The 23,248-nt window shown below is 44.0% G+C and overlaps 1 protein-coding gene across 41 annotated transcripts in view; it reads right to left on the reverse strand.

Annotated features, from left to right (window-relative positions):
* Window positions 1–23,248, reverse strand: part of ANK3 (ankyrin 3) — a 218,221-nt gene that overhangs the window by 193,621 nt on the left and 1,352 nt on the right. The gene's annotated exons all lie outside the window — the stretch shown is intronic.

Consider the following 23,248-nt stretch of genomic DNA (forward strand, 5'->3'; position numbering starts at 1 on the left):
ACACACAAGTGAATTCTAAATTGCATGAAGGCAGGGATGAAGGATAAATTATTTATGCTGCTGCTGCTCCACATGGAAAAAGGTATTTAAACACAAGGGATTATAGTTCTGCACAAGAATTTATTTAAGGAAACAGGGTTATAGGTTTGACACTCTTCCATCATCTGCAAAGCACATTGAGAATGTGATAAGGTTCAGTTTACATAGTAGTAGCAGTACCGTAGCACACAAGGCAAACTAAAGCAGGGACATAGAAATGGGTGCATGTTTGAGTTGCCAAATGCATGATGAACTTAGACCTGCAACGTTTGTTTATCGGAATTAGTTGTCACAGGGAGTTAGATTGGTTTACTCATATGTAAGTCCCGCTGAGTTCAGTCGGATTAGCTTTCTAATAAGCAAGCTCATAGTATGGCAGTCTTAATGTGAATTGATACGTAATTTCCAAGTATATGACATTAATACATACGAACATTCTAAATTTCTTAAACTGAATTAGCAGCCAACAATATAGCAAGCATTCATCTTAAAAAATAAATAAAATAAAATACACCCTGCCTTTAAGGCTAAGACCCCTTCCATGACTGTTTGCAATAAACAGCTTTGTTAAATTCTCAAATCCTGCTTGTTTCCAACTGATTTCAGTCAGATGCAAAAACAGTGACCTCACCATGTATTACAAATTCCCAGGCTAGGAGGGTTGGCCTGTCTTGGAAGAGAAGGATGCTAGGGCACCCGGATTGACTGGCTGTACATACCGTATAGTCCACCTTTTCCTCCAATGAGCTCCAGTTGTCACAGATGGTTCTACCCGTTTTCATTTAATTCCCATAACAACCCTGTGAGGCAGGTTAGCCTGAGAGGCAATAATTCCTTGTGCTTCCATCAAGCTGCTTTTATTGTTATTTTCGTGACTTGCCTTGTGAACCTTCTTCCAGGCGAAACGGTGGAGTAAACAAAATAAAATAACATAACACAATAAAACCAGTATTTTGAGTAACAGAATGCAGGCAGCTGTATGTCTTCCATTTGCAGAGTTAACAGTAGCTCCAGGGGAGATTATTATGCTATGGCTAGCTCAGTTGGTTAGAGCGTGGTGCTGATAACAAAAAGGTTGCAGGTTCGATCTCCATAAGGGATAGCTGTACATTCCTGAATTGCAGGGGGTTGGACTACATGATCCTCAGGGTCCCTTCCAACTTAATTATATGATTCTATGGGCGCAGGGGTTAAAACATACACATAACAGCACTGCTGCTCTTAAACACTCTTTGCTCCCCAAAGCAACAGTCAAGGTAAAAAATGTAAACGTCAGGAGTCCCAGTTGCAAACCTCACACATTTTGCATGGCTTAGCTCTAATAAGTTGTATCATAGACCACAATATGTGATGGTTACTGCACTGGCTACCCTTGCCCTGGGCCATTATAGCACTTTGAATAGAGTGTAACTGCAAGCAAGCAAGCAACTGGAATTAGATTGATATGAATCCTATGACTTGATTCTGTTGATTCTGGCACCCACAAGGAAGTTAGGCTGCTTCAAAGAGTATTGTTTGTATGCGTCCATAGCAAGGCAGAAAGTGTGTAGTTTAAAATCAAAGCTGAATCTAATTCTTTTAAAGGGAACATGCTGGAAGAGGGAGCATGTTTTCTCCTGCTCTGGAGGGTAGGACTTGAATCGATGGCTTCAAGTTACAAGAGAGGAGATTCCAACTAAACATCCGAAAAAACTTTATGACAATAAGAGCTGTTTGGCAGTGGTACAGAGACTCCCACAAGACGTAGCGGACTCTCTTTCCTTGGGGGCTTTTAAGCAGAGGTTGGATGGCCATCTGTCATGGCTGCTTTAGCCGAGATTCCTGCTTTGTGGGGGGTTGGACTAGACGACCCTTGGGTCTCTTCCAGCTCTAAGATTCTACGAATCTTTGAATATATATTTGGTTACTCTAAGTGTGTGGGGTGGGGGGTGGGAAGAGAAACAAAGTTGCAATTTCTTGACTAGAATAGTCATGTTAGCATTGACTTTCCTCTCCATCAACCAGCAGGTTATCCATTAAGGCTACATTCTGCCGGTGCAAAATAATCTCCCATAGCCACGCAATTGAAAGGCAATTGAGCAAGATAAATGCAATGTTTACTGTGCTAACATCAGCAACAGGTTGTTCATTAGGAACAACAGAAGGTCAAGAGAGCCCATGACTGAATAGTTCTATAATCTGCTACTTGATACTGTAAGGCACTGCTGCATTTCTAAAATAAGAAAAACAAGGGCCTCATTTTAGCTAGGAATCATACATACCCTCTGGCCCAGAGGCTATCTTTGATGCCAGAGGCATGGGTCCTCACTGTGGTTTCTTGCACATCCTTCTTTACAACCCCAGGTAGCCCATCACAGGTGTCAATGTGAGACTAGTACTTGCACCATAGATTAATGTCTTGTGTCTCCCTCCACATGGGTTTTTACATCCTAAAGTCCCTAATAATGCAGCAGCCCAGTTCAGCCAAAGACAGCAAAGATGTACACCCAACATCTGGACTTCTGGGAAATCAGGTTCTTGGCTCAGATGCCCCTCTGTGGAAATTGGGGCACAAGCCCGGAGCCACAGATCTGCATATGCTAAATCAAGAATAGGCAAACTCGGCTCTCCAGATGTTTTGGGACTACAACTCCCATCATCCCTGACCGCTGGTCCCGTTAGCTAGGGATGATGGGAGTTGTAGTCCCAAAACACCTGGAGGGTCGAATTTGCCTATGCCTGTGCTAAATTATGTGTATTCGATGCAATTTTAGGATGTAAATGTCACAGAATGCCATTCAACTAACTTATGTACACCTCATTAATCGAGAACATCCCCCAGTTCAACTTCCTCAGATTCATAACCCACCCAGAAACACTTGGGATAATTAGATACCTCAGTGTCTATATCATGTGGGCTTTCATGCCAATATCTTTGTATTTTGGCCAGAGATACACATTGGACTCTGACAGGAACACTGTCAGAGGAGACCAGACCACCCAGAATTAGGAAGATGGACAGATTGTGCTCCCTCCACAAAACACTTCTGAAAAGCGTAGTTAAGAACAGCTGTTCATTTATAGGGAAGAGGGAGAGGCATAATTCCACTATCACCATGCTAGCTGAGTCTCAGCCTATTTACATCAATCCTCGGACCCCAATCAAAAGCAAGTGAGCCCATATCTGCATTGTTTTGACCCCAGGCTCTGTTGTTTTGGTCAGAATATGCTAGGATGTGATGGGATGCCAGGAGTGTGAGAGATGAAACGGAAGGCACTGGCTTTTCTATATATAGATACAGATCTCAGTAGTTTTTGAAGTCTTCATTGTGGGTGATGTCAGACATTACCAGAACTGCTGATAGATATGTGGGTGCAGGGCTGTCTTTAGCAGTTGTGGTGCCGGGGTGCAAATATCCACCCAGTGCTCCCAAATTACCACGGATAGTGGGGGGGGGGCGTGCACACGAAGCTGCACACTGCCAGCCATGGGGGGGCAACTCTCGCCCATGCCACTGCGGGAGAGCAATCCCCACAGAGGCTTGGGAGGCAAGCTGCACACCTGTCAGCCATATGGTTGATGGGGTGCAGCTGGAGGGCGTGTAGGGAAAGGGGAGGCCGCTGGCAAAGCCGTACAGCTCCCCCACTCGCTGGGGCGCCCTGAGGGGCCGGCGCCCTGGTGCGGCGCACCACTAAGCCCTATGGGGAACACGGCTCTGTGTGGGTGGGTGGGTGAGTGGGTCTCATAGTTCTGGGGGTTTTTTTGTGCTCTCCTCATGGGAAATGCTTTGCCTCCCCCATTACAGGCTAGCAGTTGCATATTAAAATGGAAGATCAAAAAGCGGTGGCACTGGGCGCTTGCTGGTACTTCTTGAGACATCTGAAACTGGTTTATTTGTCACTGGAAGCTGGCTTATGTCAGTGGAAGCTGAATAGGGCTATTCTCCACTAATGCATCTCTGTTGTGCAATCTCACATTTCTTTCTAACACACTGTTACTAGGGAATTACAAAGACTGGGCACGGAATCAGATGTTTCTCTTTTAAAAGTAAGACATGGATATTGTACTTGCCAAGTAACTAGCCATTATTAAATCAGTCTAAATATAACGCAAATGTAAGTGTGCAGTAGAACTCACTGCAAACTGAATTAGGTTTTTTAAAATAAAAATAAAGAAATGCTAGAAAGCTTCCCAATCAGAAAAAACGCCACCTAGCAAGCTGTAGCTTAACGGGGGGGGGGGGGGGGTCATGGAAAAGTTGTTGGATGCTACATTATTTGAAACTGGATGGGTTCCATATAAATTATTCCAATAGTTCAGAAATAATTATCACTTATTCACAAATGGCTCTGTGCCCATCCTTCTTATATGTTTTCTAAAAGGTCAAATTTAACCAAGGGGAGTGGGAAATAGATTAAAAATGGACAATTATTATTTTTTACTCTGTCAGCTCTGTTATTGAGAATACAATAGCAATCAGTACATCTCTGTATAATTAAACATCTAAGTTGATATAAGCCCTCCAGATGCCCAAATAAGTATCCATATTAGCTTGGCATTTATAACAAAATATGTTCAATGCAAGTCAAGTCCTCAGAGCATTGCGTAATGGACAAGTAGGTATTTATTCTTCCAGGCTCCGAGTGCAAGTTTCTTGGCAGGTGCAACGGCTCACAAACTCACATTTGTTGTCCTTCCACTAATCTCCACACTACAGTAATGCAGTGTAAAAGTACCTGAAAATCTGCAAATATCAAAGATTTTTCAGGTACAAAATTTACCGTATTTTTTGCTCCATAAGACGCACTTTTTTCCTCCTAAAAAGTAAGGGGAAAGGCCTGTGCGTCTTATGGAGCGAATGGTGGTCCCTGGAGCTGAATTGCCCAGGGGCCAAAAGAGGATCATGCTTTTTATTTTACAAAGGAAAAGGGAGTGTTGAAAGGACCCCGCTCAGCAGCTGATCAGCAAGAGATCGGGAGAGAGATAAGAGTCCCGGCTCCCTTTCAGCCCCGCCCTCCTTTGTTGAATGTGCTGCAGAGGGAGGTTGTTTGTTTCCCCAGGACATGTGACTGGCTGATTAGATTATCTGTCTGGAAACTGTAGAAATGGCTCCCTTTCCTTAAGATTTTTCAGAAATGTGAGTTAAACCTCATAAAAATGGGGCTTTTCCTCTTTGCTTTTCCCCCTTTGCAAAAGGAGCTTTGCTTTTCCCCCTTTGCAAAAAAAGCTGCAAAACCTTTAGCTGATCCTCGAAAAAAAACCCCAGGGCTTTTCCCTTTGCAAAAAAAAGCTGCAAAACTTTTAGCTGATCCTAAAAAAAGCCTTTTGCCTTTGCAAAAACAGCTGCAAAACTTTTAGCTGATCCTCAAAAAAGCCAGGGCTTTTCCCTTTGCAAAAAAAGCTGCAAAACTTTTAGCTGATCCTCAAACACACACACACAAGGGCTTTTAGAGGAGGAAAATCAGAAAAATATTTTTTTTCCCTTGTTTCCTCCTCTAAAAATGAGGTGCGCCCTATGGTCCGGTGCGTTCTATGGAGCGAAAAATACACAAGAACTTCAGACCAAAATGAATATATCACTGGACATGCACACCTGTACAGCACATCCTCATTGCCTATTCCACAGCTCATTAAGCTCCTGAACATCTATTTTACAAAGCTGCAATAGCCATTTATAAAGTTTGTGTATTCCTTATATCATTCTATTAGAAACCCATCTGGCACCAGCACTTTCCAAAGCTTAACAACATTCTTAATTTTAATACTTTTACAAGAATTTCCTTTTGCTGCAGAAGAACCTAATGCAAACAAACAAAAAAGCTGCAGCCCACGTATTTTGGAGTAATCTGGAAGTGTGGTGTAATGGTTAAAGTGTTGGACTATGACCTGGGAAAGCAGGGTTTAAATCCCCACTCAACCATGAAGGTCACTGAGTGACCTTGGGCCAGTCACTACCTGTTAGCTTAACCTACTCACAGGGTTGTTGTGAGGATGAAATGGGGTGGGGGGAGATCTTTCAAAAATAGAGATGGTATATAAATGTTGTGTGTGTGTGTGTGTGTGTGTGTGTGTGTGTGTGTACTTCTGACACTGCACCAACAGGCCTTGCATGATTCCCATTCAATATCCCGTTAAGAAGTTGCACCCTAATTTTTTTCAGAATATTCCGTAAGTCCAGCCCACATGTGTCTTTCAAAATTTTAATCATTCAAATGTGAAGTACAGTATTTAAATATGATGAACCAGAGGTTTTAGCCCCATCCGTTAACTGCGTAGCCAAATATATAGTAGCATGATCTGAAATGGCAGGTGCATCAATGTAAGACGCTGTTACACACTGAAGTAGGGATAAAGAAACTCATGCAGTGACACCAGCATCCATACATTCACACACACACACACACACGGCATTCAGGCAGGAGCTGGGATAAGGTGGCTGGAAAGCTTTGTCTTACAAGGTAACATTTGTGCCAGCTTCTAGGGGCCGAGGCAGTTTTGGAGCCCCTATTTGTGGGTTTTTTTTAGGAGGCCAGCCCCCCTCAATGTTCAGAGGTCATTCGACTCTGCCCTTTGGCTCCTCGTGACATTGCATGACATCACATGTGTGATGTCAGTATGTCGTGTTGGGTCTTCTCAGTCAGCTTGAGATGATGGCGCATTTAGAAGGTACAGTTAGTTAACTCTCTTTAGTATTTTCCCCTACCTCCACAGCTTACGAATGCTTGCTTTTGATGTTTTTATTTACACCCAAATAATTTTTTTTAACTGCCTTGAGCCATCATTATTGCCCCTCGGTACAGGTACACTCTTCTTTGTCTGTTTAATTCAACTTAAAACCAGGAATAGATTTATGAATCTTGTGATTCTGCATAAATTCTAGCCAAGCAATAAGTAATGTTCATATCGTATGAATTTGTGCAACTAGATAAACAAAACGAGAACCTGAAATAGCAACTCTGTATCTAGCCCTAAATTTGACGTCGTTGTTTATTTTGATGTAAAACCCTAAATTAACTTCTGAAACTCATCGACCAAAACTTGTGTTACTGAAAATGTTGCTCTTTGATCAGTGGGGCCATTTCTGTTGTTGTTGAGAGTGGCTTTCAGGTATACTTATCCTCACATCCTTTCACATCCTTTAAAAAAATGCATCATCTGCTTTGATTAGCCACTTATACACTTAAAAGTGCTGGGGGCATACGGGGAGGGGGGGAGGCAAGTACCTTTTTGGAGTCTGACAACTGTTTGAAGCAGAATGTACCATCTGAAGAGCTTTTATAAAAAGGCTTGTTTAGACACAGCCTCTCTTGGGTTTTTGACCCAAGGCAGATTGTGCATGTGGCCTTTCAAGCTGAATTTATTGTATCTGCTCAATGGTTATTCCTAATTGGACCTCCAGAATAGGGGAGATTTCCAGAAGCTCTCAAATCTAGCTTCAGGTAGAATAACAGGAGGCAGAGGTCATCAACCTGAATTGTAGGAAATTACTATGAAATATTGTTCACTTCACGGTTGCCAAGTCAAATGCATACGATTACGATACCGGACATCTGATTTAAATACAAAAACAAAGAAAACCACATCCAACATTTTTTGCAAACGGTCTGTGTACATCAGGGAGAATGAAGCAACTCCTCAAAAACCACGTGGAACTATATGTCCTGTAAACAAAAATAGCTACAATACTTCAGTATTAAGTACTGTTGTTGTTCTTGTTGTTATCATCAATCAATCAATCAATCAATCAATCAATCACCTTCCATGCAATTAAATTAATCACCTTCCATGCAATAAAAAACAGCAAAAATAATTTTAAAACAAAAACAAACCAGCTACCACCCGCAGATGAAAGACTCTTGTCTTGGGAAATCCTAAAGCTTTTATTGCACATGGTCTCAGCATCAACTCGAAGTACTGGAGACACAGTTCAATAGTCCATAAGCATAGTTCTGGGCATAGAACACCTGACATGCCCCTCCCACACTGTTTTTAAATAATGGTGGGGTGGGTGGGTGGGATCAGTGAGCCATGCAGTTCTTATCCGAAGAGAGAAGGTTGTACTTGCAAGTGAGCACACCTTGCGGGGAAGGGGAGGGGGAAAGTGTGCTACTGGGTCTCTTCACACTGGTTAAGATAGTGAAAACTTGACAACAGGACCTGAGTCTTACTCTCTGACTCTGCCTTCATCTCAGCCAACTCTCCTGATTGCTCAGCCAATTCCCCTCCTCTTGCTGGGACTTTGGCAACAGCAGTGCAGGACCCGTCCCGTCCCTCCACCCTCTGCATCACTATCTGAACTTTCTTTGCTCCCATTGTTGGGGTCCTCTTCCTCTGACAGATCCTGCCATTCCTGCCCCATTCTGAATGGCACCACGGGGCCCATGACAAACATTGCAAACCAAACCAAACCAAACCAAACCAAACCATGTAAAACTGTTTATTGTACTACGTTGCATACCCATGATCAACAACGAGGGTATACAAATGTAAGTTTGGAAATCTGCATCAATATTTTTATTGCTTTATTGCAGGCATCCCCAAACTCAGCGCTCCAGCTGTTTTGGGACTACAATTCCCATCATCCCTGACCACTGGTCCTGTTAGCTAGGGATGATAGGAATTGTAGTCCCAAAACAGCTGGAGGGATGCCTGGTATAGCTGGAGGGATGCCGAGTTTGGGGATGCCTGGTATAGGCCCTATATAAGATTACTGGTATTTAAGGAACCAAGCCCTTGTATAATCTGATGTTTTGACCAATGGCAAGGCTCCACTTTCTGTTTTGTGGTATTGTGTTACAAAGATGGAGAGAAAAAGTGGAACTTTGACTGGAGTGCATGCAAGTCTCTACTCACTCCAGCTCCTTCCAAGGTCTAGCTAATATTATATCTTATATCCTCTACTTATATAGGGACGTGGGTGGCACTGTGGTCTAAACCACAGAGCCTAGGGCTTGCCGATCAGAAGGTCGGAGGTTCGAATCCCCGCGACGGGGTGAGCTCCCGTTGCTCGGTCCTAGCTCCTGCCAACCTAGCAGTTCGAAAGCACATCAAAGTGCAAGTAGATAAATAGGTACTGCTCCAGCGAGAAGGTAAATGGCGTTTCCGTGCACTGCTCTGGTTCGCCAGAAGCGGCTTAGTCATGCTGGCCACATGACCCGGAAGATGTACGCCGGCTCCCTCAGCCAGTAAAGCAAGATGAGTGGCGCAACCCCATTCGTGACTGGACCTAACAGTCAGGGGTCCGTTTACCTTTACCAAACTGTGGGAGGCAGTGGAGGATAGGGGTGCCTGGCGTGCTCTTGTCCATGGGGTCATGAAGAGTCGGACATGACTGAACGACTGAACAACAACACCTCTACTTATTGGCTTCTGCCATATTCCACAGGCCTTTTATTTTAGCTGAGATTGGCTAAGATTTTCACCCTTATTTGCCATTCACAAGGTACATAAGGCTCCAATGAAATTAAAGGAACAAATGGAAAATATTATCAAGGGGCCGGCCAGATGCTCCCCTTACCGCCAACAATTTGAGACCTTTTTGAAATCTTCCCTCACAGTTATTATTTCTGAGGCTACCCCTCTGGAATTCTGCGTTGACAAGGAGCCCAGAAGCTGCTGCATGCCCTGCAAAATTAGCATTAAGGCACACAACACTCCTAACCTTTGACATTTAGAAGGCATTCCTGCTATAAGAAATCTGAATTTTGTTTCCTGAGAAAGTTATTGTGCTTTTAAGTTCTTGTGTGTGCTATTTGTATAACACATTTTCACAAGTCACAGGAATGAGCCTCTGGGTTCCCTGTGAAATTCTGCCAAAGTCTTTGCTTCAAGGTCCTGTTTCTGTTTCTTGCTCTCAGAGGTGGAGGAAGGGGGGGTGCGGTGGGAGCGGACCACCCCAGCTGTCTTCATTGAGGGGGGGAGACATTTGGCATGCTGCCCGCCCACGACTCCCAAGCCTACCCTGAGCCGTCGGGGGAAGGGGGGGAGCTGTGCCACTTTGCCGGCGGCATTCCCCCCTTCTCCCTTTGTTTTGACAGGTTGGGGGAGGCTTGGGAGTCGCGGGCAGGTGGTGCGCCGAACATCCGCCATCAAGAGCGCGCTCTGCCCTGCTTGGGAGCGCGACCGCCCTGGCCAGCGTGGGCATATGCTCCGCTGCTGCTTGCTCTCCCTTTCATTGTGGGCCACTTGGCTTTCCAGCCTATCAGTTTCATGCTTCTGACTTTTTAACTCCTGAATTCAGTGCTGCCAGGTGCTCGAGTCTGGGGGAGGGAGTTGCAACAGGTGGGTGACCTGCAGCAAGGCTAAGTCAAGCAGGCAGCAAACAGGTTAAAATCTGTTTGCTTGGGAGGCAGTCCAAAAAATAAGAGTCTAGCAGTGCAAAGGAAGATACCTGGTAAAGCCCTTGTGGGAGTCTGTTCCACTGTCAAATAGCTCTTACTGTCAAAAAGTTCTTCCTGAAGTTTAGTCAGAATCTCATTATTTTGTAACTCAGGTCCTAGCCTCCGGAACAGGAAGAAAACATGCTTGCTCTATCCTTCATGTGACAAGTCCTTTACATATTTGAACATAGCTATCCTATCTCCTCACAGTCTCCACTTTACCAGGTTACCATACCCAATTCTGTCAACCATTCCTCATAAGGCTGAAAGCAACATATTTCAGCATTCAATAAAAAATGTATTCCTTCCTATGGAGGACTGTCCTATATACCAGTTAGATGCTTTGATTGCATTCCCACTGTCATAGGAAATCTCTCCTCTCAACTACTGTTTTATCTTTTCATCTACCGAGAGCAGAACAGCAATCTTCAGTTATCATAATTTTTATTTTCACAGCTTCAAAGTCCTGGTTGTTTTTGATTAAATCATGGCAGAAAAACCTTGGACTGTAACATATTCAGCACATGCAGAAATTCTCCTTGAAGAGGTTTTCTTTCCTAAGTTTGAAAAAAGTGTACAAAGGAAAGTATTTTCTAGCTTGTCTTTTAACTTGCATTTTTAGTATATTTATTCAGAACTAAAGGAGCGGCGTAACTTTCAGAGCTTTTGTTGTACTCACAGCAAAGGAGTTTGTAACAGATGAAATGGACTCGGGTGTATGAAAATGTAGGCCATAATAAATAATTGCCATAATTGTTGGTCTTATGCCATAATTGCTAGACCTGAAAGTGCCACAACCCTTCTCCCCAGCATGGTTCAAGTTTCATACATTCACTATGAGCCAAGAGTTCCAGAATGCAGATTGGCCTAAACATATATTGGTTTATTCAAAACATGCATTCATAGGTTACTGCAGAAACAAGAATTGTCAAACTTCAAAACTTTTCAAGAGGGCTAAGGAACCCCTCAGAGCAAATTTAAGGATTGGAACGCAGCAGGGGTGGTGGGAAGCACAAAAAATGAATCCCCCCCCTGCCCCGTTCTGCTGATGGAAGTATTACCATGTGTTTCCCAAACTTGGGTCTCCAGCTGTTTTTGGACCTATGATTCTCATCATCACAGTGGTCAGGGATGATGGGAATTGTAGTCCAAAAACAGCTGGAGACCCAAGTTCGGGAAACACTGGGTTAGATACAACCCAGTGATAATCACACATGTAAGCATAAAACTACAAGTTAACATCTATGAATAAAATGTTCCTGATTTTTATAAAAGAGCTTTATTACAGGCAATGCACCATGTAGGTCAGACAACAATCAAGACTCAGTTGCCAACCTTCAACATATTGACATACTCCTTTTGCAATTTGACCTTGGTAGGTGGCAGTCATATAAAGGGGTCCATCACCACACAGTGCAGCTCTTGGGGTATGGGGGTTTCCCCCTGAGGGTTTGGAGGGGCTTTAAAAAAAAAGAAAAGAAAACCCTTAACATTAAATTTGTGTGGGTGGAATGAATGCAGCATATTGTTGAGAGGGCTAAACGTCTGGTTATCGAAAAGTGTTGGTGAACTGGAAGGTCAATCACATGAAAAGTTACATTGTAGCTTGGGAACCTTAACAAAATGAGTCCATACATTGAGCTGGGAGTGATTTTCAATAGATGCAACACGGTGGCAGGATGACATGGGCTGCCATACGTCATTTGCAATGTTAGTCATGACTGAACTTAAGAAGAAGTCAATGCAGACGCTTCAAAAAAGAGCTGACATATTGTAGCAGCTAACAGTATAAACTATGAGCTCAAATCTCAACAGTTCAAATCCCAAGGTTCAAATCTCAGCTCAGCTATGAAATCACTAGGTGACTGTGGGCAAGACGTTGTCTTTCGTGCTCCTATCTGCAGGGATGGGCCAAATGATCTCCAGTGAACAGTCTAATGACAGAAATTGGATTAGAGGACAGCTTCCTGAAAGACCCACAGGGTGTATCCATTTCTTACGATTTTCCTCCTGTCCACAGCCGCAGCTCCCTGCTTCCTTTCAACAACAGATCACCTTCTTCCAAGTGGCATAATCCCAAAGCCAATTTGGTTTGGCAATGTGATGATACCACTGAGGCAAGGCAGAATCCGATTCAGAACAAAGGCAGTGCTTCCTGATCTGGAAGAATGCAAAGAACATAAGAAGAACTTCGCTGGATCAGGCCAAAGACACATCTAGCCCATAGTCCTGTTTTCACAGTGGCCAACCATATGCTTATAGGAAGTTCATAAGCTGAGTGGGCACTAACCTCACTCTGAAGTCATTTCATTCAGCTTCACGTGATTCTGTCACGTAACCAAACTTGATTGGCCATGTGATTATGTCACTGTGACTGGGATAAAGAGAAGCTCTTCATCAATAATGTTACTGCATCTGTAAATGCTCGGAATCGCAAAAAAAGACTCTCAGTGGAGCAATGCTGCCGCCGCTCAAATGCCAGGTGGTGTGGGTGGAGTCACAAACACCTTGCTTGGATGTGTGTCAGGGGACGTCATGCCTTCCTCTCCAGTGCCACTCAGCTACACCACCTAGCCCACCATGGAGTGTTGTTGCAAAGTTTATTTAGATAAAGAATGCTAAGAAAGTTGGGTATTTAGGGGAAAAAATCACAGTATAAATATTAACTGTCATTTGCATCTCAGAAATAATGAATGATAGTAGTGGATGGGTGGGTGGGAGATTGCCTGCTCTTGATGGGGTTACTCTCCCTCTGAAGAAGCAGGTATGTAGCTTGGGGTAGTCCTGCATCCATTGTTATCACTGGAGGCTCAATTGGCCTTGGTGGCATGGAGGGTCTTCCATCAGCTCGGCTGGTGGCCCAGGTGCTCCCTTGTCTGGTCAGGGATTGCCTAAATTCTGATATCCATGCTCTGGTGACCTCTGGGTTAGGTAACTGCAACACGTTATATGTGGGCTGCCCCTGAAAATGGTTCAGAAACAAGCCGGAGCAGAATTCAGCGGACAGGTTGCTCACGAGGGCAAGGCAGTTTAAGCATTTAACACCAATCCTAACCCGACTGCACAGGTTGCCAATTAGTTTCTGGGCCCAATTCAAAGTGCTGGTTTTGACCTATAAAGCCCTAAACAGCTCAGGACTGCAGTACCACTGGCTTTCCCCATATGAACCAACCCAAACCTGGCAATCGTTATTTGAGGCCCTATTTTATCAAAGGAAGCTACTGGCTTAGTTCTGAAAATGCCTGCTGGGGTGTGTGTGGGGGGGGGGGAAGGGGGATATAAATTGATTGATTGATTGAATTAATAAATATTTAACATGTGGGTCTGCATTATTACCACTTTGAAAACAAATGACTTTTTGAAGAAATATGCCAAGGGTTGCGAACAAGACGGTGGTAAAAAAACAAATTAGAAGGAAATGAAATAAAGGATGATAACATGAATATATCCCTCCCTCCCAAACTCGCCACCCTCAATCTATTTTTGAACAGACACAAATATCTTAACATGTAACATATGAGTAATTCTCCTATGCAACTGAGTTTAGGATTCAGAGATAAGATACCAAAGATCTGCCTTGAACCATAAGGAAATGAGAGCAGTTTCTAATTAATGTGGTAGACAGTCCTGGCTTTGCCATCTTCCAGTTTTGGCAGAAAGATGTCGTCTGCTTTTTCTTTTCCCCCAAAGGTGCCAAGGAAGCAAAGCGCTAATTCAGTCGCATCTTGCTTGTAAGAGCAGCAAAATGGCCTGCTCTTCACATCCTCCTCCAAAACAATTACCTACTCCACATTTATATGCCCACTGTGGTTGCCTTTGGGTCACCCCCAGGTTATAATTGCGCCAATACAATGTAGTGGGAGTTACTAGACTAGGCATGTCTGGGCTCAAGTCCCTCACTCAGCCTTGATGCTCAGAGGGCCAGTTGCTTTCTGTCTGCCTAGTCAACATCACAGGTTTGTGGTGAAGTAAAATGGGATTATTCCCGATACAGGACCTCTCCCTGAAGGAGAGGAGGGGTATAAATATCACATATTCAAACATTTGCACACCACTGTACTTCTGAGTGCCTTTTACTGTTGTCGCAACCAAGCAGAATTTTGTGCAAACACTCCAGTATGTTGGAGGACTACATAGTCAAGCTGGGAAAGAATAAATGAAAAAAAACCTCATGACTTGTATCCAGTATTGTCCCTTCTGCTCCCAGAGGACTCTTTGACCCAGAAGAAGCTTCCATGAATTGGAGGAGGAAGAGGGCAATGTGGCTGGTTCTCCATTCCTTCTGCAGCCATTTGCACTTCCATCTGCTCCAGAGAGCTGGGGTATCCTCTGGAACTCCATAAAAGGTGACATGGAGGGTTGCGACCCAAATGCCTGTGATGGCAAGTAAGATGGGGCAGGAATGCGTTCTGACTTCCTCAATAAAACTGTTGGAATTTCCCAAACCAAGAGTCCAAGTCTTTTGTCTGAGGACGGGAGCCAGGACAAGAAAGGGGGAATTTTTTAATGAAAAATGCCTCCATCCTGCATTCATTCAGTTGGACCAATGGGCCTTCAGTGAATGGAAGGGCAGGATATAGCCCCATCTCTTTGCCATAGAAAGAGGCATAAGGGGGGAGGGGCGATAATTATTTTTAGATATCAAAATTGGTGTATGTCTCACATAAAAGAAAAGGAGCCCTCAGAAACCAAGAAAGGACTTGTCCACAGAACCCCATTGAATGTAACACAGAGAAAAGAACAAAACTATATTTGTGTCAGAAGCTGAAGATATACCATGGAAAAGAAGTACAGTACAGAAAATTGGCCACACAATTTAGTAAGTGAGAGATAATTGAAAATGTGAGTAAGTGCAGATTCAGCGGAATGACAAAAACCCCCACCCACACTGAAAATGGGCTATGAAGAGCAGAATAAAATTGACATATCAAGTAAGAAGTACTTGCATTCAAGTACCTGCAGATTAAAAGATACAAGAGAATTAGGGCAATAATTACAGAAGGAAAGAAGATCAAGAAATAATGAGACAAACAATAGGTGACTTTCAGGATGTGTGTGTTTTTTTTAAGTACAGGAAGATAGTTGGAGATTAGCATATGCAACATAAAAGGAAGAATTCTAGCAAAATATATACTTTGTTGTTTTTTAAATAAAATTAAATAATGATCTAGTACTATCTGTGCTGCAAGACCTGGCCTTGCTAGATTGGGAACTGTCCATAGCTAATAACAGTACAACATTCAAAGCAGACCAAAGGGTATCTATTAAAAAGGCCCTGCTAAAAACACCACCCCAAGCCAATGAATCCCTCACTTACATCTTCAAATGGCCAAACATTATTGCTCATATTATTTCCGTAAAAAAAATTAAAACCATGATCACTTTATAGTAAAGCATCAAGTCTGTAAATTTTATACCAGCTTTTCTATTTAACAACCACCTGATCAAGTCAGAACTTGATGCTTTTAACGGCATAAACATTAGTGAATGGGGATGAGAGTCCGGCCAAAGAACGTTGGCAAGTCACCAAGAGTATCGAACACTAGCTTTTTTAATAGTACAAAATTACCAAGGCATCAAATTCTGAAAACGAGTAATGCTCTTCTAGGCTGCATCAACAGAGAAGCTCAGTGTCCAGATCAAAGGATGTCATAATCAAGCTCTATTCTGCCTTGGTCAGACCCCACCTGGAGTCCTGTGTCCAGTTCTGGGCACCACAATTTAAGAATACCTTGATAAGCTGGACATGTGCAGAGGAGGGCAACCAAGATGACCAAGAGTCTAGAAACAAAGCCTTCTGAGGAATGGCTGAGAGAGTTGAATATGTTTAGCCTGGATAAGAGGAAACTGATATGGTAAAGGTAAAGGTAAAGGGACCCCTGACCATTAGGTCCAGTCATGTCCGACTCTGGGGTTGCAGCGCTCATCTCGCTTTATTGGCCGAGGGAGCCGGCGTACAGCTTCCAGGTCATGTGGCCAGCATGACTTTTTTTAAATATTAAAATAAGTCTTTATTAAATTTGTGTTTCTTTAAAAAAAGGATTTCAAACATAAAACAAAACAAAACATTAAATCTTTCATCGCACAAATAATAAACATAAATTTACAATAATCTCTTTCAAATTATACATCAACTTTAAAATATGACTTCATATTGCTTCTACAACGGTTTTCTTAGTATAATACTCATTTCATTACTCTAACTGATAATTTAGTTACTCTCATTCTTACAAACGAACAAAAAACAGCAACTATATATATATATATATAATTTAAATCTCCCATGTGCGTAAGTTAATCTAAGCAAATCATTAGTTCCGTTTTCAAACCTTCTTTTTTTAAATATTCTTCCACATATTTCCATTCTGCTTTTGTTTTCTGTTTTTGTATATCTCTTATTGCTGCTGTCCAGCAATGACTAATCCGCTTCTGGCGAACCAGAGCAGCGCATGTAAACACCGTTTACCTTCCCGCCAGAGCAGTACCTATTTATCTACTTGCACTTTGACGTGCTTTCGAACTGCTAGGTTGGCAGGAACAGGGACCGAGCAACGGGAACTCACCCCGTCGTGGGGATTCGAACCGCCGACCTTCTGATTGACAAGCCCTAGGCTCTGTGGTTTAACCCACAGTGCCACCTGCATCCCATCTTCAAATATCTAAAGGGATGTCAAATGGAAGATGGAGCAAGCTTGTTTTCTCCTGCTCCAGAGGGTAGGATCCGAACCAATGGCTTCAAATTTCAAGGAAGGAGATTCCAACTAAACATCTGGAGTTTGGGAGGGGGTGGAGTTTGAGGTGCCTTCCAACTCTACAATTCTGTGATTCTGTGTCTTTGGACTACTTCACATTTTGAGGGGAACACTGCTGGTGTGATATAGCAGCATAGAACTAGCTAATTCTGTAGTGTGGGAAACAGCTCACAGAAAGCTGAGTAAGATGTATGAAATAAATGGGGGGAAATCATAACTAATGGAACAGCTTGTGTTTTCGGTTGAAAAACATGAAGCAAAGACTTCATTTAAGAGTGTGTAGCTGTAATTTAATTTTCTGAGGGCTTTATGCCCGTATTACATGAGAGCAATTTTTCATCATAGAGTATAATTCAGGGGTCGGCAAGGCTTACTGGGAATGGGCCGGATCACTCCCACAGAGATCCTCTGTGGGCCGGGCTGGCGCAGTGTGATGCCAAAAATCACGTCTGCACATGCCCAGCCCCTGAAAACCGCGCTAGCGCAGAAGCGATTTCTGGCGTCTGGGCATGCGCAGATGCGATTTCTGGCGTCTGAGCATGCACAGAAGCGATTTCTGGAGCCGTGGAAGAGAGTCCCCACAGCGCACTGTGCCGGTTTAGCATAGTGCACGGGGACTTGCCGAGTGGGCAGCTCGGTTTGGGGAAAACTCGTGGGCTGGTTGAACGGTCCCCATGGGCTGCTTCCAGCCCATGGGCCTTAGGTTGCCGACCCCTGGTATAATTGTTAGAGATACGGATCTTGGTGGTAAACCCGGGACTGGTCTGTACCACTTCTAGCACACAGAAAGCCTGCGGCACACAGAAAAGTGTTATGGAAAGGGCCTGCATAGCCTTCTCCCTGACCTCTAAGTTTTCTATATGGAAGTATTTTAAATATATATGTGTTCAGTTGTTGATATAGGTTACATATGACCCTTTAGTGCAGCAGAAGTGGGGCAATAGCTTTTAAGGAGATCATTAAATGGTTACATTAAAAAAAAAAAAACCTCAGCAAGAAGACAACTTTTTGACTTTGGAATATTGGCTTCAAAGCAGTCGGCAGAAAAATAATATCTCAAAATCACACATAGCTGTCTGCAAGCAAGACTTATTATTACTGGTAATTGAATTTATATACTGCCCAATACCTGGGCGGTTCACATACATTTTTAACCAAAAAAGTATAATCAACTGGACCACACCCAGCATAAAAAGCCCTTCTGTCTTTAATAGAATCTTTGGCACTGAAATTAACAAATCTATTCTACATGTTAGGCACATGGGAAATTAAACCTTAGCCTTGTGCATAAGCTAGTGCAAGACAGAAAAAAGACATACAAATAATACTTCCTCTTTAAGGTGCCATTTAACAAAATGTTCAAGGATAACATCTTACCCTTTTTAAATAGTTGAACTCTTCACACTGCCCATGAAATTGAGAGCAGGATGTGCCCCTAAATATTGGAATATTCTGGGATGGGAAATGAGGAGAACTTCTTCAGCCACTTACTGTTCCTTAAAATCCTGTGAGATGCAGGTGAGGCTGCAGCAAAGTGGCCACAATTTCATGTTGTGCTAATGTCTGGTTTTAGTGTGATGTGAACAAGAAGCACATCACCTAAGGAGCCGTTATGAATCTCAGGTCTGTGTGCTTCTCCCTCCCCTCTGGTCAGGAGGATGGAACTGGGGGAGCAGGCCCACTCCAGCTCATGCACATCCGGCTAAGCTATCATTTAGTGCAGGGGTAGACAACCTAAGGCCCACGGGCCACAAGCGGCCCACGGGGGTTGTTTAACTGGCCCCTGAGCCGCCCCCCTCAGCGAGTCCCTGCGTGCTGCACTAAACAGGTGAAGCGTGGCACGGGGACTCGCTTCTGAAGAGCCGGAAATCGCGTATGTGCATGCTCAGATGCCAGAAATCGTGCCTGCACAGACACAGACGCAGGAAATCGTGGCCGTGCGCACGCTCCAGCCCACGGAGGGTTCTCCGCTGGAGTGAACCGGCCCAGTCGAGGTAAACCTTGCCGACCCCTGATTTAGTGTGACACGCAACATGGCCAACGACTTGACCAGTTTGAATTGGTGTCTCCCCACCTCACCTTCCACAACAGGTGTCCAACCTGCACATTAGACTCTCCGCCTGTTCAGGCACACATACTATATTAAACTTGTGCTTAGATCTGGCATTCTCCTGAGGTGCAAATATGAAATATTATTTCAGTTGGTTAGAGCATGGTGCTCCTAACGCCACGGTTGCAAGTTCCATCCTTGAATGGGGCAATTGCATATTCCTCCGCTGCAGGGGGGTTGTACCAGATGATCCTCAGGGTCCTTTCCAACTCTTCCCATCTATGATTCTATGGTTTTAATCTCTTTCTAGCACAGGTGGGCCTTTGATTAGGCAGTATACAGCAGCTACCAAAGCCAGCCTAAATTTTGAGCACCAATGAAGTGTAGCTGAATTAGAGACAAGACAGCGCTGATCCTTGGGGCACAACCAACCAGGAAGTTCTCTGATATGGCAGGACCACTGAGATGAATGGGAGATGCTTCCATTCATTTCACAGACACTTGGATAATACAGTTTCCTAGAGGATTGTATCCTAGGACAACTAGCAGACAAGAAAAAAATCACTTGGCTTTTCTGTTTCGCATACCCCAGTCTCTTGAACTGGCCCACAATGCCTTGAAATGCAGCCAAAAGACAAGCCCACGTGGATCTTATTACTTTAATCTGATGCCAAATAATATTTTATTCCCGCCCCCAATTTACTCCTACCAGTCACCCACACAAGGGCTGGCACCACCCCTAAGCCTCCTCCTCTTTCTCTCCCCCACTGCTCCTGCTGCCCCTCCCTCTCTCCTCAGTGATCCCCTCCCAATAAACGCTGCTACCACTGCCATCCCCACCTCTCCTCCTGGCCTCTCATCCTCTGCTTTTTGTTTGTCGTTACTAGTGGCAATAGTTTGCCCTCCAGCCTGCCTCATTCTGGGTGAGACAGCTGGGAGAGTGCCTTGGATGGACCCCCTTGGTCTTTCCTCAGAGTGAGTCAGGGAGGAGGAGGAGAGCCCTGCAGGAGCCTTGCCAGGTGGAATGGTGGTGGGCGGCGGCAGCAGCAGCAGAGCCTGTGGGCCGTGAGACGAGCAACGAGGGGGATCAGGGCTACCAATCTGTCCCAGCCACTTCACAGGAGGTATTGGCTTTCCTCATGAATGTGCTGGCCTTGACCCCGCCCTTCCATACATACATACATACATACATACTATTCAGTCAACTCACATCCCTAGAGAATTGCTGTCTCAGTTATGCTTGTACACAGAGATAGGTTGAGTATAGGAAAGCGAGGAGGTTAAAATGCATTCAGACAGGCTGTGCATGTTCCAGCCCCATTTCAACAGGGTCTTACTCAAATCATGTTTCAGACTTCCCTTCCTGCCCATCATCCCCTTTCTCCCTTGCCTTATCACATGCCAGACTCCCATTTAAATGATGGCACTTGTTGTTTACAAAGAAGGGGAAGATTTGCAAGCTCCCCCTCCCCCGACCAGTTACATGCCCTGTAGGTTATTTTCTGCGGCAGATTATGAGGATTGTGGTCATCTGAGAAGCCACCCCACATTGTCTCTTCTGCCATCTTTGTAACTCGTCTTTGGGTTACAAAGTGGTGAGAGGGAACTGTTAGCATTGTCTTCTTTATTGATACTTCACAGTTCCACACCCACCCAAATCCATACCTCTGGTTAAGCTCTGGTTACTAAAATGGGTTAGAATCCTCTCCTCTTTACCCATTGGCATATATAAATCTTAATGATAACATGGCACTTGCATTGCCCTTGTGAGACCTAACTGCACTCAGGCTCCACCCACTAATGTACAAGGCCTTGCCCCTTGGGCTCCTCCCCTGGGTGTATGCAGCAGTATCCCTATTCTCATCTGTCAAATGTTGCAGAAGATGACATATTTGTGGGGTCCATTTAGAGACAGGCAATGGAGACAGGGGTATTACATAACACAGGCCTGATTCACTGACTCTTTTGTACACCTGAACTGGGGAGGTGGGAATAAGCAACACTCTTTCCTAAAGCACTTGACTGAAGTCTCACTGGTTTCAACTTTACTAGATTATCAGAAAAGAGTTAGGTGGTCTGGTGGCATTTTCAGAGCCAACCTGGGGGGGGGGGAGGAGGAGGAGGAGGAGGAGGAGGAGGAGGAGGAGGAGGAGGAGGAGGAGGTGGTGGTGGAGGAGAAGAAGAAGAAGAAGAAGAAGAAGAAGAAGAAGAAGAAGAAGAAGAAGAAGAAGAAGAAGGAAGAAGAAGAAGAAAGACTTAAAATACAAAGAGGGTGAAACTGCTACCTAAGACTGCAGTTCTAATATTAGATGGGAATCATGTCTGTCTGGTGCTGTTATTAACAGGCTGTGTTCAGTTCTACAAAGTGAAACCATCACATGGCTGAATCTCTGTTGCCTCAATTGCCCAGGGATTCTAACCATCACTAGTGTTTTAACATGACTGGAAGCCTCCCAGAGGGTTTTTTCTAATACAGTTCAGGTAAAGGGTTAGCCTTTGAGCATCAGCATTGCTGGTGGGTCTTATCTGCAGTGACTCACAATTCACAGAGAAAAAAGGGGGGTTGCTAATTAAAAAGAAACGAAACCACCACCTTAATGAATAGAGAGATGAGACATGGATTCCGCGCTGCACAAAGGAAGGTCAGAATGGTTGTTGCTACAGTCAATGTGCACCCTGGTTGGATCTGCAAATGCACCAAAGTTAACCCCCAGGTTCTTTCCTTCTCTCTCTCTCTCTCTCTCTCTCTCTCTCTCTCTCTCTCTCTCACACACACACACACACACACATATTCACTTCTTAAATAAATTTAGCATGTCTGTAGCATACACCAAGAGAAAATAAATATTGCCCAAAGGCCAGGTTCACTACTCTGAAACCTTTTCCCCATAACACAACCCTGAAAGAAAATCCATGGCATTTATGATGACTGCATTTTTTTTTTGGCCATGTCCCACCCTGGTTGCTAGGAGATATCCCTTCTAAGACATCATGCTGTATAAACAATAAAGCATTTCTGTCGACATAGCAATTGTCTAAACCACTGAATCAAGAGGCACTTATTGGCATGGTCACCCCCTGCCTCCTCCACTTCTATATTATGCTCATATGACAACATGAATAATCACAAAGGCACCACACACTTGCTATTGTTAAACCCAAGCCTACTTGAAAGAAAATACCCAGCTCCCTTGTAAGAAAGTTAATGGGAGGCTATGAATTTCAACTCTGACTCCAAAAACGCATGCACACACGCACATCCAGAGAGGAAGACGTATGTTGAGGGGTGACCCTTTTTGAAGACTGCATTCCTGCGAGTGCTTGGGGCGGGACGGAAAGAGACCCTGGTTTCATTTGTAAAGCATAAAATAAAGTTTGGGGGTGGGGATCATGAACACCTACATCATCCTTGCTTTTCAAGTGGGAAAGCCAGGAAATCAACCCTTAGGGCTGCATTTTGTTCCCCTAGCTTCATCTATGCAGAAAAGGAGACAAGAGCAGTAATTTAACAGAAAGCCTGCTCATGCCCCTTTAAATGGGAGAAATACCCAGAAACCTACATGCTGCAGTATACACTCTGCTGCAGCCATCTATATACTGCCTTCTAAAGGTCTTACTGTATCAGAAGGCTCCTTAGTGCTTTCTCTCTCTCTCTCATTACACTCAGCGCTGCTTTTTGCAGTGAAAAGAGAAGGGGGTGGGGAGGAAGAAAGCTGAGGAAATGAGAAGCTGCCATCCAAGCCACAGAGGTGCATATGTACAGAAGGAATCTACAATGTGTCCTTTAAGGAAACACATGCACCAGTGCTCAGAGCCCATTAGATTATGCGTCCCTTAGGGAATATCACAAAGGGACATGAAAATGCAACATAACCCCATTCCTGTGTTCAGACTATAGGCATCTGAGCTGCTTCTCTCCCCCCCCTAAAGAATATTCACAGCTATTAAGCACCAAGAAACCACCACAGGGCCCCTTTCTGGTGCGTAAGGTGTCCTCTTAAAGGGCAAGCCCACACAGCATCTTCATTTAGGGTTCTGTTCTTATTTT

This window comes from Lacerta agilis, chromosome 5 (genome assembly GCF_009819535.1).
Source record: "Lacerta agilis isolate rLacAgi1 chromosome 5, rLacAgi1.pri, whole genome shotgun sequence".
In the NCBI taxonomy this organism is placed as follows: domain Eukaryota; kingdom Metazoa; phylum Chordata; class Lepidosauria; order Squamata; family Lacertidae; genus Lacerta; species Lacerta agilis.